At 45.8% G+C, this 11177-nt stretch overlaps 1 protein-coding gene across 7 annotated transcripts in view; it reads left to right on the top strand.

Moving 5' to 3' along the window:
* Nucleotides 1-10594: 10594 nt before the first annotated feature.
* The window catches only part of Cnot1 (CCR4-NOT transcription complex, subunit 1), an 88757-nt gene continuing 88174 nt past the window's right edge, over nt 10595-11177 (top strand). For 3 of the 7 annotated variants that reach the window (XM_013516128.1, XM_013516129.1, XM_013516127.1), the window contains exon 1: nt 10595-10858. The gene's annotated coding sequence lies outside the window, so the exon portion shown is untranslated. The remainder of the gene's footprint in view (nt 10859-11177) is intronic. The other 4 variants (XM_013516130.1, XM_005388448.2, XM_005388449.2 and 1 more) reach the window with 2 other exon arrangements.

Here is an 11177-nt window from a genome sequence, read left to right as displayed (position 1 = left end):
TTCCAAACACATTTTAGAGCTGGGTTTGTGGTCCAGTGGTACAGCACTTCCAAAATGCTGTTGGGGGGGCAAATCATAGCTTGCTTAATTTGGCAGCTGAGAACATGGACCCTAAAATTAGACTGCTTGGATTTCAACCCTTCCTCTGCCATTGACTAAGTATACGATCTTGAGCAAGTGACTCAACCTCTTTTTGTTTGGTTGGTTGGTTTTTTGAGACAGGGTCTCACTATGTAGCCCAGGCTGGCTTCACAGCAGTCCTCCTGCCTCAGGCTCCTGAATGTGAGGGTTACAGACATGCACCACCACACCTGGTGATTCAGGCACTCAGTTTTGTTTTGTTTTGTTTTGTTTTGTTTTGTTTTGTTTTGTTTTGTTTTGTTTTGTTTCGCTTTGCTTTGCTTTGCTTTTTGAAACCCGAATCTTGCTATGAAGTTCAGGCTAGCCTTGAACTCACTATGGAGCCCAGGCTGGCTCTAAAGTGCTGGATTAGAGGCATGTGCCATCAATCCTAGGTCCGACTCTGTTTTATCATCTGTAAAATGGCTAAACACCTCAGTCCCTCCCTCAGCAGGTTCCAAGGTACAGGTGAGATAAAATTGTACTTTTATTTATTTACTTATTTTTGACAGAAGTCTTTCTCAATTCAATTCATTACCTAGAGAAGGAAGTGGGGAGTGGGAAAGAGGAGTTTGGAGAACAGTCTTCAGTTTAGCCACCCTGCCCCTCCAGGTCAGGATACTGAAGTTAACCCTGCTGAGCTCCCTAAGAGGATGGTGGAGAAGGGGATCAGATATCAGAAGAGGAGGGGCTTCTGGGAAAAGTCTGGCTGCCACACCTGCATGTGCCCCAGGTGTTGTGGGGAGAAGTGCAGGTGAGGACCTTTCTTCCTCATGGTGGCCCTGAGCCCACTCCCTCTACAGATCCTCGGCCCTGGGGTTCCACCCGCTTACCTACCCTTTCTCCCTTTCCCTACCGCCTTCTGAGCCCTTCTACTTTGCTACCTCTGCCACGGTCCTCCTTCACTCTTCAACAATCCCATTTACCCAGAGACCCACGGGGCTCATGGTGCCAGCAATACTGAGGCTCTAGAGATGGTTGTCAACCCCAAAGTGCCTCTAATCCCAAGCTTTACTGCGGGCTCTGGGCATCTCTCTCGGAAAGTAACGGCTGCCTAGGCTTGACCCAAGGGTCCAATCTCCCTTCTTTTCTTTCTTCTTCCATGTCCTTTTCTTCCCTGTTGCAACTCACTCAGGTAAACACCCTCCCCACTTTTATATGGTACTGGGAATTACACCCAGGGCCTTTCCACTGAGCTACATCCCTAATCCTTTTCTTTCTTTCTTTCTTTTTTCTTTTCTTTATTTTCCTTTCTTTTTTTTTTTTTTTTTTTTTTTTTTTTTTTGCCTTTTTGAGACAGGGTCTCACTATGCAGTTCAGGCTGGCCGTGAGTGCACTTTGTAGCCCAGGCTGGTCTTGAACTCACAACAGTCCTCCTGCCTCAGCCTTCCGAGTGCTGGGATTACAGGCATGCGCCACCATGCGTGGCCCTTTTCATTTATTTTTATTATGCATTTAAAAAAAATACAATATAAACATTTTGTTTTGTTGTTTTGGTTTGGTTTGGTTTTTGAAACAGGGTCTTACTGTGTACTTACGGCTGGCCTTGAACTTACTATGTAGCCCAGGCTGGCCTTGAACTCACAGAGTTCCTCCTGCCTCAGCCTCCCAAGTGCTGGGATTATAGGCGTGCACCACCACGCCCAGCTAAAAATTTTTAAAAGACTGAGGTCATCCAGTGGGCCAAGTGCTTAACATTCAGAACCCCACCAGCAATGGAACCTCTGATTCCAAAAGGGTGAGGACGTCACCCCTGTGCACTGGGCCTTTCACCTTGTGGCTGATAGAGCCGATAGTGTAACCCATAAATTCTATGCACATCTATGTGCACTGTCCCTGGCCAGTTTAGCTGATAGGCTGCCCACACTGTGTCCATGATGGTGGCTAAGTGGTTCTGTCAGAGCCCCTGCATGTTTTATTTTGAGACAGATTCTCAGTAAGTCACTGAGTTGTTCAGTCTGGGTTTGAACTTGGTGATGCTCCTGTCTCAGCTTCCCGGAGTGCTGGGATAGCAGGCGTGTGCTACCACACTGGGCAGTCACGCAAGCCCTTCTGTCATTCTCCCTTATCCTGATCCTGCAGAATATTGGTGCTGAACTACCTGACAAATTTTTTTTTGTCTTTTTTTTTTTTTTGAGACAGGGTCTCACTGTGCAGTTCAGGCCGACCTTGAGCTCATTTTGTAGCCCAGGCTGGCCTCAAACTCATAATGCTCCTCCTGCCTCAGCTTCCTGAGTGCTGGGATTGTAGGCATGCACCATCACACCTGGCTTACCTGACAAATTGTATGTTTAGAATATATTGTTGAAAAAAAAAAAAAAAAAGAATATATTGTTGATTAAAGACAAAAACACAGCTGGAGATGTTCGGTGGTATAGGCTTGCCTAGCATGCATGAATCCTGATCCCTTGTACCTCAAAAGAAAAGAAAAAGGAAAACAATATAGCTAGGCATGGTGGCACGTGCTAAGGTGGGAGGATCCCAAATTCAAGGCCAGCCTGGGGAAGTTAGACCCTGTGTCAAAAAATAAAAAGCCCTGGAGATAGAACTCAGTGGTAGAGTGCTTGCCTAGCTTGTGCAAGACCCTGGACTTGATCATTAGCACACACATGCAAAACCCCAAACACAGGATTGTATGAATTCCAGAACCCGTGGCTTCCTAGGACACCAAAGCCTACAATTTAGGAGCTAACAAATGCTTCCTCAACATCTTCAGAATATAGTACCAGAGCAGAGCTGGAGCTGGTGTGGCGGGAGAGGCAGCAAGGCACGCACACGGGCTGCCACCTCAGGACGTGTCCCTCAGCATCACTGCAACAAGACCATCTTCCCTGATGCTAAGGACACAAGCAACGTGGGGCACATCATCGAGGGCATCCTCAAGGGGCTGCCAGGCAAGCAGATACTCAAGGATGAGCAGCTTCTACAGGACAGTGAAATGCTAGGCAAGTGCGGTTTCATTGGCCAGACAGCACAGCCACAGGCCCCAGCCAAGGTGGGGCTGGGCTTCCAGGCAGATGACACATTTGAGGCCTTGTACATCAAGCCTGTCCTCCACCAGTCCACCGGCGCTTTCAGACCTGATGCAGCTTCAGGACTCTGGAGGCAGTGCCAATGACCAAGCCGGGCAGTAATGATCCCAGGGGTCCATCCCCCATGAAAAGAGATTTGGTTTAAAAAATAATAATAATAAATAATGAAATGAAGACCAGAGAAGGGAAGTGACTTACCTAGTACTACACAGGAACTTAGTGGCTTAGCCTGGTCAGGACTTGGGTTTCTGAATTTCTCGGAGAGCTTTTTGCAGTGTACCTCCCCGGACACCCTCTCAGAACAGAGCCACCGAAAGTCCTACAAGCTTCTAGGCCCTGGGAGTGAGAAGCTTTGGAGCTCGGCAGTGCTAGTGGGCTGGAAAGAGATTAGGACTTAGAGTTAGGTTGCCAGTAAGTGGCTTTGGCTAGGACAGAGGCCCATCATAGTCAAAAGTACTGTTAATTGGAGTTACTGATTCATCTGAAAAATGGGGCAGAAAGCTAGGATCATGGAGTGATAGGGCTGTGGATTTCCGCTCGCTGTTCTTCCAGGCACCTTCACACACTTTATACACAGTTTGCAAACACTCAATGCCTCAGAGCTCTCTATCTTCTAGCTATTTTGCCCCTCTGCCCCACTCAATATAAAGGTTGGTTTGGGTTTTTTTTGGTGGTGGTGGTGGTGGTACTGGAGATTCGGCAATGAGCTACATTCATACCCCTCCCCCACCCCTTTTTTTGGAGATAATGTCTCAGTAAATCCCTAAATTGCCTAGGCTGAGCTCCAATTTGTGACCTTCTTGCTTCAGCTTCCCAGAATGCTGGGATTATTGGCATGCACCAACATGCTCGGTTAAAGTGAGATTCTTGTTTCCAGGCACTTACATATCCCTTTACAGGTTATTTCAGAAAACCAAGAGTTTTGTAAAATTCTTCCACAGCTTGCCATATATATTTAATTGGGAAGTAAAAGACTGAAAGAACACTAAGGGCTAGATGAGGAATTGGACTGCTACCTAAAATAACTTCTTTCTAAATATGTTTGAACCATTACACTGGTAATTGCCGAGTTATAAGGTATTCAGTACATGTTTTGTGAAGAGCTCCAGTAAAGCATTTTGGGTGTGATTTCCAAGTATGTCTCTGGATAAAATGAAAAGGTCCAACAGGTAATCTCCACCTCTAGTTTATAAACATTCTGTGAGTCCGCTCTCTAGTAAGCATTAGAGCCACCCAGCATTCTGACACTTAATTGAGAGACTGATCTCCAAGCTGTTGTGCAAATCTCCCAGGTATTTAGTTGAGTCCCCACGGCCTGTTAAATCCTAGAAGAGACATTGGTACTGGGCCAGAGGAGGGATGGGGAGTGGGCACAGGGTCTCTTGGAACAGTCTCAGTTTACAGCAGCATATCTTTTTCCTGGTGAAATCAGGCTGAAGCCTGGAAAAGCAACTTAATTTTACACAGTTTGCGGGATTTTAGGCATGCGCCACCATGCTTGGCTTTGTCCAACCTTTTGTGTCTCACAAACAATGCTTTAAGAAATACTGCCTGGCGTGGTGGTGCACACCTACAATCCCAGTACTCGGGAGGCTGCGACAGGAGGATTGTTTTGAGTTCAAAACCAGCCTGGGCTACATAGTGAGCTCAAGGCCATCCTGAACTGCATAGTGAGACCCTGTCTGAAAAAAAAAAAGGAAATATTCACACACGCTCACCTGTGAGCCCATTTGCAGTGTTCATCTGTAGCATAGATTCCTAGACAGAATCACTGGGTTGATTGGTCAACACATTGTCAGTGTTTTTGTTTGTTTCCTTTCTTTTCTTTTTTTAGTTTTTTTGAGACAGGGTCTCACTGTATATTCTAGGCTAGTTTTGAACTCACTATGTAGTTTAGGCTGGCTTGGAACTTGAGGTGATCCTCTTGCTTCAGCCTCCCAAGTGCTGGGATTACAGGTATGTACCACCATGCTCAGCCATTTTGTTTTTTGTTTTGTTTTGTTTTGTTTTGTTGAGACAGAGTCTTGCTTATGTAGTCCAGGCTAGTCTCAGACTCGCTATGTTACCAGGTTTGCCCTCAAACTCAAGATCTTACTGTCTCACCTTCCTCAGTGCTGGGATTACAGGCGTGCATCACCATGCCCAGTATATTGTCAGTTTTGTTTTATTTTTTTCAATACTGGAGAGTGAAACTAGGGCCTTTGCACTGAGCTGCATGTCTAGCGTTTTGTTGTCATTTTATTTTGAGACAGGGCCTTACTAAATCACTGACCTGTCCAGGCTGGGCTCTATCTTTCCATTCTCCTTCACTAGTCTCCTGGAGTGCCTGGATTGCAGGTGTGTGGCACTACACCTGACCCATTTGCAGTTTTGATAAACTTGGTCAAAATACGACTACCCACAGAGGTTTTAGCAATTTTTATAAGTAACAGTGTATGGAAAATCCTTATTCTTCATCCTTGATCTACTTTTACTGTGAACATTACAACTGTTAAAGTTTTAGGAAGCCATTGAATCAGGATGAATCCTGCACTCCGCCCAACTAGTCACCCATCAGACCAAAAGGGAGTCACTCATGCTGAAGTTCCAGATAAACAAACACAACTCAGACATTTACCTAATCTTACAAGAAATCAGGAATGAGAGACGATAGCCACATCCCTAAACAAGCCAGTTTTAGCGCACATGTTAAGTTCCCTCTGCTTTATTTTTTTCAAAAGTAACTTTGAAACTAGCAATCCAATTTTTGCTCTACTTTCCTCAGCCTTCTCTGTCTATAAAAGCAGCCTCTGCTCAGCTCTTAAGAACACTTGCTCTATTTTATGGATGAAGGTGTTGCCTGATTTATGAAGATCTTTTTTAAAAATTATTTCTTAAGACAGATCTAGTTATATAGTCCAGGTTGGTCTCAAAATTATGAACCGCCTGCTTCAACCTCCCAACTGTTGGGGTTACAGGTATGCAGCTCCAAGTCTGGTGCCAACTACGTTTTTTTAAAACAGTCTCACTATATAGCTCACGCTGGCCTCAAACTTGAAACGATCCTCCTGCTTCAGTGTCCTGAGTGCAGGGATAACAGGTGCATGCCACCACTCCTGGCCAGTGTTTGAATTAAATTTGTTGTGTAGAAAAAGCCCATAAAACATGTTGTGATTTTAGAACTTTTTTGGTGAAGCAGGGAGTACAGTCTCAATTATTTTTTCAGTGCTAGGGATCTAGCCAGGGTGTCATACTTAGTTGAGCACTCTAGAACTGAGCTATATCCTCAGCCTTTTATTTTATTTATTTATTTATTTATTTATTTATTTATCTTTTTGAGACAGGGTCTCGATATGCAGCTCGGGCTGGCCTTGAGCTCACTTTGTAGCCCATGCTGGTCTTGAACTTGCAACAATCCTCCTGTCTCAGCCTCCCAAGTGCTGGGATTATAGGCGTGTGCCACCAAGCCCACCTTCCTCAGCCCTAGACAGGTCTGGCTAATTACTCAGACTGCTGTTGAACTTGGAATCTTCCTATCTCAGCCTGAGTAGCTGGGGTTACAGGCAAGCACCATCATACACAGCCCACTATCTTCTATCTACTGTATTTCCCTGAAAATAAGACCAGATATTATATTAACTTTTGATCCAGAGATGCAATTGGGTTTATTTTCAGGGGATGTCTTATTTTATCATGTATAACAGTATACTTTTATTCATGCACAACAATCGACATTTATTCATGTATAAAAATCTACATATGTTCCTGTACGAAAATCTTCATTTATTCAAATACAGTCCTGTCGTCTTCTGGAACATCATCATAACTCTCCAAACCCCAAATCTTGGCCTGAATTTCTTGCAACTCCATTTCCTATAGAGCCATTGGCCCCAACCTCTCATGTCAGGCAATAGAGCTTTTCCTTAAATGACCATTTCTTGTCCATGTAGCCTGCTCATGGTGCATTGGCAACACAGCTGTCAGTCATTTTTTCCCCCATAAATTCTTCATTCAGGTTACAACCTCTTGCAGGCTGGGCTTCACAAAGTTTCCATTCAAATAAGTGCTAATTGAAGACTTATGAGTTAGAGGTGGCAACAAAAGTGGTGACAGTTAAGAATGATGGTCCACACAAAAGCAACGGAAAATTGCAGGCACCAAAATTCAGAAAGTGTTTCTTTGTTTCACACGAGTGTGTGAAGTGCATCCACTACACACACAATGTATTGAATTATGAAGATTCCTATTAGACACAACCATGTCCATTCGTTATCAAGTACACAAGTTATTTGTTTGTTTATTTGTTTGAAACAGGTTCTCATTAGGCAACCCAGGCTGGCTTTCAACTTGAGGCAATCCTCCTGCCTCAGTCTCCTGAGTGCTGGGATTGCAGGTGTGCACCCACCACACCTGGCTTTGCACACGTTGTTCGTGCACTGTGTCTGTACTGATTAGTCATTCAGCGGTAAGTCTCTAGTACATCTGTTTATATAGGTGTTTACTTCTTGTCAAAAGGCACCTGCTTGGGTATTTACAATTTTTATTATTATTTAAGTAATAATGTCAATAAAATTTATTTATATTTTATTATATACTAATATCATCTTATACTTCAATATATCTGTCATGCGTTGATCTTTACTGGAGCTTATTTTTACTTTTTTATTTTTGGGGGGCTTATTCTATTCTTTTTGTTGTTGTTGTTGTTTTCGGTACTGGGAATTGAAGTCACGACCTCGTGCTTGCCAGGCAGGCACTGTGCCGCTAAATTCCCAGCCCCACTGATGGACTGGATTGTATTTTTTTTTTTTTTTTTTTTGGTTGGGGGGCTTATTTTCTGGTTAGATTTCTGGTTAGATCTTAATTTTTGGAGAAATATGATATCTATCTAGCATACCTGGGTGAAGTGGCGGTTCATAGTTCTTAGCCGCAGTCCCTGGTGGATTTTTCCTTAGACCCTAACTAATAGTTGTTCTCCGAAACCCTGCAATTTTGCAGAAACCGCAAATATCCTCCGCAATTGTTTTTATGGAAGTAGCCAATCCGAGAGCATTACTCAGTTTTCTTTGCTGCTGATTGGCTGTTGCTCTGTAACCCTTCTCAGGGAGATGCACTGGCATTCCCGCAGCATCATAGGTCTGGTACAGCGTGTAGCTATCTCCAGTGTTCTCTGTTTCGTTTTTCTTAAAACCCGAAGATCCCTAAGATGCTGCCAAAACGGCCTGCACCTTCTTAAACTACTTGCTTTGCTCTGGGAACTAAAAAGTTAGGCTGCAGTAGCATAATAGGCTTTTATAGGCATTTTTCTGACCATATCTGAAATTTGCGATTTTTCCACAATTCGTGGGTGCTTTAAGAACATAACACTCGCCAATTTGGGGGAGTCCACCGTATTTAATTTATTTGTTGTAGGATTTTGAAATTTCCTCCTCATGCTGGGTGTGATGGCGCAGGCCTGTAATCCCAGCACTCGGGAGACTCAGGCAAGAGGATCGTTGTGAGTTGTGAGTTTGAGTCCAGCCTGGGCTACAAAGTGAGTTCAAGGCCAGCCTGAACTGCATAGTTAGACCCTGTCTCAAAGAGAAAAAAAAAAAAAAAGAAAGAAAGAAAGGCCAGGGATATCGCTCAGTGGTACAAGTGCCTGCCTGGCAAGTGCAAGGTCCTGAGTTTGTCTGTTTTTGGTACCCGGAATTGAACTCAGGACTTTATGCTTGCCAGGCAGGCACTTATACCACTGAGCTATATCCCCGGCCCAAGGTCCTGAGTTTGATTCCCGGTACCAAAAAAAAAAAAAAAAAAAAGAAGAAGAAGAAGAAAAAGAAAAAAAGAAATTTGCTCCGAAAATTCCTGGGTTCAAGTGATTCTCCTGACTCAAATTATGAATAGCTGGGACTAAAAGTAAGAGCCAGCTCTCCCACAGTTTTATGTATTTTTACTTTTTGGTTTGTTTGTTTTTTTTTTTTTTTTTTTTTTTTTTTTTTTTTTTTTTTTTTTTTTTTTTTGTTTTTTTTTTTTTTTTCTGGTACCGGGAATCGAACTCACCACCTTGCACTTGCCAGGCAGGCGCTGTGCCACTGAGCTAAGTCCCCAGCCCCCAACTTTTTTTTTTTTGGTACCGGGTATCAAACTCAGGACCTTGCTCTTGCCAGGCAGGCACTTATGCCACTGAGCTATATCCCTGGCCCAACAGGTTTGTTTTGAGACAGTCTCCCTATGTAGTTCATGCTGGTCTTTAACTCACGGAGTTCCTCCTGCCTCGGCCTCTGGAGTACGGGCATTAGAGGTATACACCACTACTCCTGGCCTTTCTCTCACAGTTTTAAGAAAACAAGTATTTTGGGGCATATAAGTCAGTGTAAGACTGATGGCCAGGAGAGAAGCTACTTAACCTAGCCCGAGGACAGGGTAAGGAGAGAGAATAGATGTTTTTCAAAAAGTAAAAGAAGTAATCCACACTTTCTTCTCAGACCTCTCTGACCTGGAAATAGGTGACTATAAAATCTTACAAATTACATACTAGAGTACAGATATATCATTGCTAAAGATGCCCGTAACTTATTTCCTAAGGTAAAGAGAACTAGCATCCATTTTCATTTCTTCCAGGACTCAAGCCAAGAGGAATATTTGCGTTTCTACCTCTCTGCAAGGAGCATATTGATTCTTTTTATAGGGCTGTTTCCCCCACGCCCCTGTCCCTGGGGAATGATGCTACATAACCCATCCTTTTAAAATTTTGAGACAAGGTCTCACTAGACTGTCCAGGTTGACCTGCTCCTCCTGTCTCAGGATCCTGAGTAGCTGGAATTAAAGGCGTGAGTGAGCACGCATATCACATCCCTTCTTGGATAAGCAGAGCTTCCAAGAGAAAGTTCCTTTGATTCAGCGAAGCAAGTTAAAACCAGGTAGGCACTTGGAGACTACATTCCCCAGCATGCACTGCTCCGCTAGGATGCAAACTGGTTGGCGGAGAGCTGACGCACTACACTTGCGACAGGAGATGGGGCGGGGCGCACGACTACATATCCCACGATGCAAAGAGTCCCACTCTAGACCGCTCCTGGCACGACGGGAGGGGAACGTTTTCATCTGGGATTCCCGAAGTCTACCAGGCCGTGTCATTTCAAAAGAGGAAGAAAAGGGGCCGCCTCATGCTATCTCTAGTTCCCGCGCAAGGGCGGTGAGGCGTCAGGGAACCCTCCCGTATTGTTTCTCAGAGGCAATGCCAAGCCCTCATTGGTCGAAGACCTGAGGCAGGTGGAAAGTCTGTTGAGCCCCAGATCGAAGTTATTGGTGGCTCCTCATTGGCCCTATTCAGGAGCGCAGGCGCGAGGGCGCCGACTCCAGTCCCTAGGGACTGGTGAACGGCAATTGGCCGAAGCCCTTGAAGTAGGAGTCCGGATTGGTAGTTGCTAGCAGGAGCCTGGTTTCTACCTCGACTTCTGCGAGTGACAGTGTGTGATTGGTTTAAATCCGCGGGCGTCTACCAGTGATTGGGCAGAAGCTGCGGGCTGGCTGCGGGTATTGGCTAACGCTGGGGCCGTCCTTCCTCCGGCGGGCAGCGAATGATGAAATGGGAACTGGGAGGGGAAAGGCCGCGACGTGAGCGCGCGACCTCCGGCGCCATTTTGTAGAGAAACAAGCGGAGTTAACCGAAGAGGGGGTTTGAGGAGAGCCGGAGTCGGGGACCCAGGAGATTCCTGTGTCCAGCGCCGCCGGAACCGCTTGAGGTGAGGTGGGCTGGGGTCAGGGGCTGGCGTAAACGGACGGTGTCAGCCTGACGGCGCGAGTGCGGGTGGAGGAAGGATCCGGGTTGGCCCTGGGGCCGCTGGAAGTGTTTCCCGGAGCTCGGGAACGAGGGCCGGCGGGACGGGGCAGCGGAGCGAGGCGGGCGAGGCGGGGCTCTCCTCCCCGCGGTTCGCGGAGCCTTCGGCTTTTGAGGGAAGGAGGCCGGCGCCGAGGCTCCGTGAGGCGGAGGGCTGGGCGCGGGTGAGCCCCGCGGCGGCTTCGGCCCGGGCCTGGAGGCTCGGGATGGCGGCGGCGGCGGTT

The sequence above is a fragment of the Chinchilla lanigera genome, unplaced genomic scaffold (genome assembly GCF_000276665.1).
Source record: "Chinchilla lanigera isolate Chin_1 unplaced genomic scaffold, ChiLan1.0 scaffold00032, whole genome shotgun sequence".
Taxonomy (NCBI): domain Eukaryota; kingdom Metazoa; phylum Chordata; class Mammalia; order Rodentia; family Chinchillidae; genus Chinchilla; species Chinchilla lanigera.
The sequence above is the reverse complement of the archived record's forward strand: the minus strand, read 5'-3'. Positions and strand labels throughout refer to the sequence as shown.